Here is a 12,025-nt window from a genome sequence, read left to right as displayed (position 1 = left end):
TCTGCAATGATCATGTTAATTTAGTTTGAGCAAAAGTGCAATTATTTTCAGTGTTGACAAAGTTTTGAAGTTCACATCCATAAGCCAAAGTGCAAACGGGAGAATAGATGTAATAAGTTAATTGGCCAAATAGTATGAAAGTTTATGTCAAGCTTGAGATAGCTTGTAGTTTGTCAAATCCACTTAGATATGGCAAGCTTTATATAAGCATGAAGCAAGCATGTTTCGAGCATGCAGCTTTCTGTGACAAGCGAGAAGCTTGTCATGTCACACTTACTGCAAGCTTGTCGTGTCACACTTACTGCAATTTTGACATGCGATAACTAGTTGGCTTTATCAGACCTGATGCAAGCTTACAGCTTGCCATTATATGCTTGCGGCAAGTTAGTTTCAGGCATGAAGCAAACTTCTTGTCCTATCTGGTTGCAATGTTTATGTCGATATGGATTTAAGGTCAGAATTTGGAGATGTTTAGGAACTCACCAATGCCATTTAAAATCCACCACCAGTAGAGGATTTAGAACGTGTTCGCTTTAAACGTTACTCAATGCAGCGTTACATATACTTTAATATTACTTAAATGCAAAAGTTAAGCATTTTGGTGCATGTAACAAGAGAACATAGTTCCACACAGACACTTCCTTGCATGGAATGTTTCCTTTTGCAAGCAGATAGCAAAGGACTGCAATAAAAATGGTGAAAGAAGATGGCTCGAGAGTGAAGATGCGATAAGCGAAAATGGTGGTTTGGGGTAAATCTGTGCCTAGGATGAATTTCAACACAGGTTTTAACTAAATATAAACCAGAAGATACTATGTTTACCCGGCTCGTTAAGTCGCCAGAGAATGTTAAACCACAGCCGACACTTTATGGACCAGGTCATAAAGATAACGCGGTACTTTTTCGTTTTTCAACTGTTCAAGCAGTAATCTTAACGATAACACGTAGTCGCAAGGAAATCGAGTTTCATTCAGGCATACACATTCATTACCTGTCTATCAATATGACGCGATACTTAAAATTTATGACCTGTGGTGGACAGGATCGCAAATCATGCTTTCGTATCTTCTCTTTTACAAAGCCATTTTAGCTCTACAGGCTGCAATTAGCTACCTATGGGCTACTTCTTACGTCACAGCTGAGAGATCAAGGTTTGCTGGCTAAACAATTTTCATCGAAGTGATATAAAATGACAGCCAATGCGTTTACAGCAAGATGGTCGATTTTTTATACTGGACATGCATATATAATGTCATGTAATAAAACTTTTAAGCGGCATCATGTTTAGACTATTAAAAATGTACGGAGAAAATGTTGTCACCTGGAGGGACTGTTTTTTGTTTTAAGCAAAAGTTGCCTTTCTCCCATATAACAATTTAAAAGCGTAAAGTATCTATATTATGTTATTTAAAATAAACGTAGTGCAAATATCATGTGCAGCTTTTCCATGTTACTATATTACACCAGCATTTTTATTTTTTAAATTTTTTTTGGCGTATGACCGTTACCATGTGATTCAATAATGCGACGTTTAAAATGTTATATATAAAAGCAATACTTTTGTCGTATTATGATGTCAAATTTGTGTTTTCTTTGCAAGTGTAGGAGTGCTGGTTGACAGATAGTGTGGATGCTCACGATAATTCATTAAAGGCTTAGCCTCAGAGTAGCTTGAAACATCTCGTTGTTCTCCGCGAAGGAGCAGTTTGTAAGTTTTCTTACTGTGATAAAAACCGGACACCGCAACAGATTATTCAATAACATTTATTCGAATACTGGTGCTAAGAATGCAATACGTTCAGTCTAAAAATCAAAGTGATACATGAGTTACTGGTGATGCAGCTGCGCCACAAGTGACGTCATTTTGGGTTATTGGGAACGATTTTTAGCATCACATTCAATTTTGTCACAAAATTAATGGCCTTTTATGGTTCATTAGGCGTGTGTGTGTGCGCGCGCGCGAGCATGTTGAAATTAATTTCAATAAAATCAGATCATATTAGTACTAAATCAGTAATCAGATCTTTTAACCATTTCTCAGTTTGCAAGAATCTTAAGCGGTATCATTACTTACCTAAATCTTAACATATTATTCTTCACTAAAACATTATGTTCTCATCTATTTAGTAATTGAAAAGTCCTTTCGATATGTGTGTGGTTGGTAATAGATCTCACTCTAATTTTCTGAAATAAGACCTGTGTCTTTCCTGCAAAAGATAGTGCATAAAGAAACATTCTTTTAAATCAATTAATAATAGATTAAATCAACATCTGAATCGGTTTTATAAGTTAATTATTACTGGTTATTAATGTTTTTGGAGTTTCCTAACTTTTCAGAAATCAAACGTTATTACACTTTTTGATATTTCTTCATATCACTTTCAAGCTTATCAATTACAATAGGAATTACAAATCATGTTTGTAATCATTCCCATTGTATGAATGTTGTTTTCCCGCTTGGGTTATTAAAAAAAATCATAATTATTTATGGACCATGGTAGTTTATGTGTGTGTAAAATATTGTGATACTACAGTACCTAATCATGTCAAACATAGATGAAGTTGAGAGAACTGGACGAGTTAAAACTTATTTATGAAAAAATTGAATTAAACATGCAGATAAGTAAAACCTGAAAGAAATTCGAGTTATTCTATGTATTAAGTATAGTAACAGTTTATAGTAACACTGGAAATTATTCACTTTACACTTCTTAAACACTATACTAATAAAAAAAACATATCTTGCAATTTAGGCTCAAGGTAGACGAATATCTCATTTTATGATTGGAAAAATGTACGTTAAAGTACAGATACCTCATAGGCCTTCTATCATCAGGAACGTTAACTCAATGAATAAAATTACACAAATATTTCGGAGCAGACCAATACAATTTACAATAAATCGATCAATTTGTGTATATAATCAGCATTTTACTATACTAAACAATACAATGTCATGTCTATTGTTCAATATTTACATATCACTTTTATAGTAACAAAGCTTTTCACTCGACAACACATGATCAAACACAGCACTGTTTTTTATTAACATTAAAATTTAATTTTTGTGATTTAATTGTACAAATATAAAACCATATCTTACATATATCAAATTTATCATTTCTTCAATTAACATTTGCCCTTACACAATTTTAACATATATTGGTTCTTAGAGAGGTTTTGTGTTTCAATTATATATTTATTATTTCGTCGTCATTGGCGGTACTAGACCATATTGTGTACAAGAAAAACACTCACAGAACAACAAGTAACATATTTGTCGGGGACTATAAGAACTGACTACTTTCCAAGTGCAAATAAGAGACAAAGGAATCATACAACATTTTTACTTACATAGAACATGGTCCCGAAACAAATTCAAGTCTGATTCACTCCACTTCTGAGCTTCAAATCTTTGACATGGTTAGTTAACAAGATTGAGTTAGCATTTGAGTTTTGTGAGCATAATTCATAGTAGCAATCAATGTTTGAACGATATTCAGCAAACAGTAGATTCTAGTCTAATGGAAATTTAGATATGTTTTAAACCAAGGGTACCTATAATTGATATCATGTCTTTAGAATTAATACACTGCATTAAATGAATATTGGAATTTCCCCTCAAGGAAAGCAACTGTTGATATCAACAATTTTTAATATAGCAAAACAAGGAGATTCGTATAGCTGCAAAACCTACCTACTAAACCATTTTGATTCACTTCGAATCTAATTCGTTTTAGTGTTGTATGAAATGACTTCTGTTCCTGCTAACACGTAAGTGTAACACAAGGCATTTTCCTCGGTGTATGTCAGGATACCTAGAATGGCAGGGCGCGTGCTATTCTTGCGTGTCAAAATTGAAACCAGTCTACTAATTCAGTTCAGATTTTCTTTGCAAAACGTTCCAGACGATATTTTTTGGCGTTAATATGAAACCGTGGCTCTGTGTAATTGTTACATTAGTTTTCATACATACGAAACTTGACTTGGTAGAATATATAGAAATGGAAAAAACATTAAATCAAACACTGTCCGAAATGAATCTACCGTTACCCACCTGATATTTCAAAGCAGCCTGTAATTGCAATTCGATAAAGATTACGATCAACTAAGATATTTGTAAGAAGGAGATATTTTGGATCATAAATTTCCAAGGTGGATATATAAAGGAGGAACAATCAGGAAGTAGGTACAGTCAAATCTTACCCTTGCGTTCATCCCAGAATTTTAAGGTGCCTCCTTGAGTAGTGGTTTTCAAATCGTACTCAAATAATTCATAAGCGTGAAATTAAGTTATGTAACGCTATAAAAATCATAACGATAATTATTTATCACAAGGTATAATGCAGCATTTCGTCATTGGCTACTTAGGCAGTTTCGTATTTATGTGTCACCTATGTTTTTTTATTGCGGCTTTTCCTATTTCATTGCCATAATAGAGTATTTAAGTCTGGTTTCTGCTCAGACATAATAATCGAGGCTAGACTTACTGTTTAAGTGGGGATTTCAACCACAGTGCCTCCATCGGGAATCGAACTCGAAAGCCTTTCATTTTAAGGCAACACCCTTAACCAATACGCTATCGCTGAGAGTCGTTCTTTCCTTGGAAATCATCAATTACTTTATCTACTCATGTTTCTAGTAGAAAGTCTGTGCAGAATATAATGAAAATTGATTAGGCTCCTATAAATGGAGCTGAATGACGCTATTTCTCGACAACCAATGCCGGTTCAGTATTTCCAATTGTCTCGCCTGTATGTACGTGTCTTGACGAAAGACAGTAAACAACGGTTACCCTTTGTTTCCTTTCCTTTATTTTACTTCGCGTTTTGTGCCTCTTGGCTAATTTGCGAAGATGGGGATGAGTGATGAAATGATGAAATTGATGAATGGACATTCACAAACAACCATGCCCGAGCGGGATTCGAACCCGGGACCCTTGGCGTCGTAGCGCGATGTGCTAACCACTCAGCCACAGGGTCCGGCAACAACGGTTACCCGTCTCACCACGATGGGTCAATAGCTTGTTATGTTTTAATGACGTCATCTTGGCCAAAAATGAAATTACTCACGTAAAATGTGCGGCAGTGTTGCACTATGCAAGTGTGAAAGAGTTCGTAAAATGTTCCAATTACTTAAGAACTAGTTTTTGGTGTTGGGCATTACATGTGTGTTAAACTTTACATTTTAGGTGTTTAATATTTACATTTTGCAACACTGTTGTTTGAGATTTCGTCGATATGTTCATTTCATTTTTGCATCTTGGCTACCGGACAAGGCTTAGTATAAAGGCTATATTCCTGCTCGTATGTTATATTCGACGCGAGTTGCAACTAAATTGTAAAAAAGGCCCATTTCTCATATTCGACACGCTCAACCTCAACTGCATAAAGCAGGACTACCATACAGAGGGACAGTGAAAACAGGCTGTTATCAGATAGCATTATTCTAGGAAATTAGTTACCAATTCAAAAACCAGAAAATTAGATCTTTTCCTTTTTATTTTAACAGTGCAAGAGTACTTTTATAGAATTGTAACAATCAACAAAAAAATATTTTCCCTTTCTTTATATCGCTTGTAACAAAAGTCCGGGAACTCTTTAAAAAGATTTTGTAGCCAAACGAGTATCATGACAAAGTAACAAAGTACATCATTTCAAAGAGTAAAGTTGTAAGTTTTTCTCATTGCGGGTGTTACGTGTAGTTCCATATATCGTCGCTAGGTGGCGTCATAATCAAGATGGCGCTTTCTGGAGCTGAGAAGGCTTTCTGCATGCTAGAATTTGACAAAACAAAGAGTGCAACGGATGTCCAACGAAAATTTAGGATGAAGTACGGGAAAGCAGCACCAACCAGGAAGGCAATCTGCAATTGACATGTAAAGTTTGTTGAAACTGGGTGTTTGTGTGTCAAGAAGATAAGTGGCCGGCCAGGTGTGAGTCAAAATGACATTGAGCGAGTGAGAGAAGTTTTCACAAGGAGTCTATACGCAGAGCTTCACGTGAGTCAACAATGACTGTGTGGCGTGTTTTGCGTAGAGAATTTAACATGAAACCGTACAGACTACAGTTAGTGCAAAAGTTATATCCTAAAGACAAAGACCAGCTCCAGAAAGCGCCATCTTGATTATGACACCACCTAGCGACGATATATGGAACTACACGTAACACCTGCAATGAGAAAAAAAACTTACAACTTTACTCTTTGAAATGATGTACTTTGTTACTTTGTAATTCTGTTCGTTTGGCTACAATAAATTTTTAAAGTGTTCCCGGATATTTGTTACACGCTGTATATCATTAATCAGACAACTATAAGCCATGCAAGTTAAATTGATAAATAATTAGGGGTCAATGCGTGTATAGTGAATGCGGCCATACAACCGAGAATTCTAAGAATAGGTTTCTCAATACCCAAACTAATATTAATTCAATAAGAAGTTAGAATAACAAAAACCTAATATAGAACAAATAAACAATAGAATTTAAAGGAACCACAATCTACGAAATTCCCCATCATTACGCCACACTCACCATTCACGTTGATAGTCAGAGCTACACCGCTCTTTCCCCCGTAACGGATGCCTCAAGACAAAGCATAGTCGTTTCCTCCTCGCGGCTCCGAGCATACCAGCCAATCAAATCCAGGCATGACGTCATGCACAAAAGACTCCGCCTAGTAACGTCACTCGTTGCTCTGCGCATGTGCACAATACCCCAGCGCACCTAGCTGCGCAGAAAGATGCCACGTTGCCTTACAGGCACGCAGACTGGCTTCAAGGTTATATTCACCGCACTAGCTCACCAAAACAACATGCCCAGTCGGAAAAAGCTGTCCACTGGAACTCCTACGGTTCTTGTCCACTGTCACGAAGATATAAAATCGAAACGGGAGGACATGGCGGGGGTGGGGCTCATAAAAATGCACATACAGAGCAGCCTCCGTCAATCTGAGCAGCTGACAAATCGATATGAGCAATCAGGAGGGGTCTCTTGTCTCTGCGCTTGTTAAAAGCGAGCAGGGTAGTGAATTTTGTCTGCATTAAATACACACAAACACAAATGTAATGGTCAAATAATAAAATGCATATAGGTTATAGCCTTAAGCAATCAAGTATAACCATCCTGTATGTATCTCCTTCACGATTTGAAATCATAAAACCTATAAGGAAACATGAGAGAGGATAAGGTTGCATAATATTGAACAGCATACTCTGTATTCATGTCCACGCATTATTACAGTATTAAAATACTGAAGACTTAGACAAGCAGGTCATTTACCACACGTGGAAGAGAAACTAAGGATATACAGAATCCTTGTTGGTAGCCTGATGGTAAGAGATCTGTAGGAGAGCCATAACCGACATGGAAAGATGTATTGAGGACGTGGGTGGCGAAGTTTTATTTTACTTCGCCACTAATACTCACAAAGAACACCCATGCCCAGGCTGGGATTCGAACCCGGAACCCCTGGCGTGGTAGCGCGCTGTGTCAGTAACTGATGGAAAGCCTTGTGTAAATGCTGTAAAAGAATTTTGACTTTTAGTTTAGGATTACCCGTGTCTTAGTAGGAATTTTTGAAAACTGTAAGAAAATGTAGAGAAATAAGTTTAAGAAGGACTGAAGTATGTTATTTTATGCACTTTTTGTTTTGGACATGCTAAAATTCCTTATATAACACAGTGACTTTTGCAAATAATACATTGGTATTAGTCAGAGGCGTCTTGTGAACGCATGAAGTGAAAAATAGTAATAATTCTTTTCCCACAATTGACGCATGCGTCACTTCAGATCCAAGAAATGTAATATAAGCTTAGTTCAGCGCTCTCGTGTAAAATAAATACTTCTCCCATATGAAGAAATTAGAATGTAGAAATGCTCATTAATGTCGTCGCAGAGCAAGCTGTCCATTTTCCCACAATTGACGCATGCGTTTACGAGACGCCTCTACTATAATGTCACCATTCTGGTATTAGTAACAACGTATGTTGATTTACAGAACATAACACTAAAACATTTGAAGAGAAATGTGCTCATTCAGAGCGTTTAAACAATTTATTTTAAAACCACATTTGCTCTTAAACGTGCCAAAGTAACCTGCAACTTAGCTTATTTAAGTAAGAATCGTGTGTGTTTCATATTTTTCCTTATTGACTCGGTGTGAAACTGAAGTGTAAGAATGACGTACAATATACGTATGCAAGGATTTCGTACTCGTGGACAAATAGTACCATTCGTACCAGCCGCAAGGCACATTTCCTGAGACAAACATCCTCGGACGGTAACTACGAAACACTCTCGCCAGATGGCAGCACGCTCGCTTATTGACAAAGTGAGGAAAGAAGAGAGAAGCTCGGTTAGTCGCCAGAGAGAAGCAAGCATAAGTGTTTACATTTTCTGATCTGCATGGGACACGACGAATGCATAATCGACCAACGTTTCTCTTCGGAACATGAATAAATCTGCATCGCTATCTGTTTGCAAGCTGCAGTCATCTCGAGATCCTTCCGTTAAATCTTGCATGCCTTCTTGCTCGTGAAAGTTTAGGAAATGAGCCGCTAAATCCCCTTCAACTAAATCCCGGCTCGTATTCCGACAAAAGCAAGCACCGTGGGAGGATGAACGTATCGCAGAGCTGAGACGAAGCTGGCAGCTTATAAAAATACATTCTATACGAGTGTGAGAGATAGAATTTATGAATTATGCGAGAGCGTTTTGAAATGTACATTTTACCTCTTTGTAAGCAACTCTCTGCGAAGATACTAAAGATAATGGTACAAAGCAGCAGAATATGTATACAGCAGAACACAGTTCACCATAAATGTTGAAGAGAAAACAGTAGAAACGTAGAATAAATGATCAGAAAAACAGGAAGAGATAAGAACATAAGTTTGGAATAAAGAAGTGTGTTAAAGATTGTAATTCAAATCTAGAGAAGAAATGTTAGCGGTAATCAACAAACATGTAATGAAAGGCAAAGTTATAGAAATGAACTAACAGTAGACTAATGTTATGCCCGCAGAGAGGGGCCGGGGTGGCACTTGCTCCCCCTGAGATATCAGGAAAACTTCATGTAATTAGAGTGGTAAAATTGTTGTGTGAAAGAAAACCTGTCATGAAATACAGCAAATTAAGTGGTATGTGTTATATATAATATCTGTGAAGTAGTATTTGCTATTTAAGTAGTGGACACAAGTCTGGACTTGACTAAAACGCCAAGATATTTTCAATCCAATTTTGATGTTATGATTTGTAATCAAATAGGAAAAATATGAGGTTTTGTAACTGAAGGGCAAGATATGAAATCTTACTCTGCCCCCAGTGCTCTAAATGAAAATTCATAGCTGATGGAGGGATGCTTTGCCCAGTTTGGGAAAAGATGTGGGGGATGCTTGTGTGGATCGACATGGAGAAAATACAGTGAATGGGGAGGATACATATGCAAATTATGATAATTTTCTCAATTGGGAATAAGCATACTCACGTTCCCACAACTTTGAGCACTGCTGCCTCCCTGAGAAAAATTATGCGGGCACCCTTGAATATTTGAGTATACAAAGAAAATAAGCTCCCCGAAAACTCTGTAGGTTAGCGATTAGAAGAAATGAAAACCAAGAGATTCCAGACATCCGCACAGAAGCAAAAGACAAATCGCAGATGAAAAAAGAAAAGAGGAAGGGAATACGTTTGCTAAAAGGGATTAAAAGGGCGGACAAGAGGTTAATCCTTCTTCTACAGTGCCCTTCATTTATCACTGAACGAAAGATCTCCAGTAATCAGTGGTGATCAACGGAAGAAAAATATATGAAAAACGCTAGAAGGCGGAGAAAATGGCGATCCGATATCTACCTCTTGCCATACCTCTTTTCCTACTTGAAAAAAAGTTACCGAAAATACCACTGCAACTAGAAATAGAAGCTCTGTCATATTTTATCCTTGCACGAAATTCACCGGATGCTGTAAAAGGCTCGGTAGTAAATGACCTAAAAATTCTCAAATAATGACCTATAAATGACACTAAAATTATAGGAAAACTATACAGGGTGTCATTTTAATGGCGCCCACGGAACACGAAAACGTATAGAGGACATCAAAACAAACAACTTTTCTCAGTAACATTTTTCTCGTTGGTGCATCATTTCGGCGCTACAGTCGTTCAAAAAAAGCCCGTTTTGCCGCCTGAATGCTGGTAACCACACACACCATTTGATTGCATTTGTGACGTCATATCCCGTCGTGAAGCGATGCGTTCCAGGGTTGCCAGGAACACTCATATTCTGTGAAAAATGACATAGCTACAATCAGCCACATTATGTACCGTAAAAGAAAACGAGAAAACACGTTCTTTAACCTACCAGTAAGTAAACAAACTATACGAAAAATGGTAGGAAGACAATAGAATTCAAGTGGAAGTGGTCATATCGAATTTTGTCTCAGCTTGCATATCAAATATTTGCAAATCTAGTTACCAAGTTGGCAGCTACAATTTAGTCTATCCATTTCGTCCTTCTGATACTAGTTGTCTGTGACACATTGAACAGATGACAAAATAGAAATGAGAGACCTCAAAATTCTAAAGGTAAGCAACACATAATATAATGTATATTCAGGGCATTATGAGGCAAGTGACAAAAATGATTGAAAATACAGCGATATAAGTAGTAGTAATACAAGCTCTCCGACGACTGTATTACATGCGTATCAGGTGCATAGATAAACAGTTTGCAACTGTGAATAGGGCAATATATTCCCTACTGATTCATCATTAGATTGTTACTGTGGCTGTACGTGTTTTACCCGTAATTTAACAACGTGAACCTCGGATACTTCCGTTATCAGCACAAAAGTACCACACTGCATCTGGATACAAACTTGTAGATATCAACCTTGCAACAAGATTTGCAAATATTTGACATGTATGGGCGTAAACAGCCACATTTAAGCTGTAAGTCCAATAAAATGTATTATTCTTGATATTTGACATGTAGGCTGAGACAAAATCCGATATTGACACTTAATTTTGAATACTTTTTTAAAATTTCTCATATCGTTGGTTCACTTCCACCTTCCCCCTGAGAAGACTGCTGATCTTCTGCCTGGTAGGCTATGATGTTCGGTCTTCTGGACGTGTTTCTCGCTTCGTTTTACAGCTAATCATGTGGTTGGTAGTTTGTAAATATTCACAACATTTGTGTGTTCCTTGCAACCCTGACGTGCGCTGTTTCGCTGCAGAAAATGACGTCACATATACGATCAAATGTGTTCGGTTGCCAGCATCCAGGCGGAAAAGGGGTCTTTTTTGAACGGCTGTAGCGTCGAATCGACGCACCAACGAGAAAAATGTTACTGAGAAAAGTTGTTTGTTTCGATGTCCTCTATACGAATCTGTGGTCCGTGGGCGCCATTAAAATGACACCCTGTATATTTTTTAGATATAAATAAGGCTTTTAAAAGTCGTCAGATCTCGCTTTCTCTCTCTCTCTCTCTCTCTCTCTCTCTCTCTCTCTCTTTGTCTGTCTGTCTGTAAAAGACGAATTTTTCATTGCAGAATTGTGGGAGAAGGTTATTTATCGAAAGCGCGCGGAACAACCGAAACGAGGAAATCTACAGTTGAGAAATTTTAAAAATTAGAAGAACTGAATAAAAACTGAAAACAATTGCCAAAAAATGACAAATATACCGAAAATGGTCGAAAAGTTTGATGTGAAGCAAAACGAGTGTCCCTCCGATGACAGAGTGGTAACGCTGTCCACTTTCAATCAAGAGATCCTAGGGTTCGATATCCTAGATCACGGCTCACGGCACACTATACTATGTAGTGAGATCCCGCGGCACACTAACGCACGAGTTGGCCACAGTGCGAGTGGTGACTGACGTTCGAATAACATGGCATCACTGTCGACAATTATGATTGGGTGCGCAATCGTTATGCTATGCCCCCAGAATCAACAACCGAACTTTCTGTGGAGAAAGAAGAGCAGCTCGCAGAACTTCAGACAACTTCACTGAACACTTCAACTGAAATA

This window comes from Lepisma saccharinum, chromosome 27 (assembly GCF_977018435.1).
Source record: "Lepisma saccharinum chromosome 27, izLepSacc3.1, whole genome shotgun sequence".
Classification (NCBI taxonomy): Eukaryota; Metazoa; Arthropoda; class Insecta; order Zygentoma; family Lepismatidae; genus Lepisma; species Lepisma saccharinum.
This window is presented reverse-complemented; position numbering follows the sequence as displayed.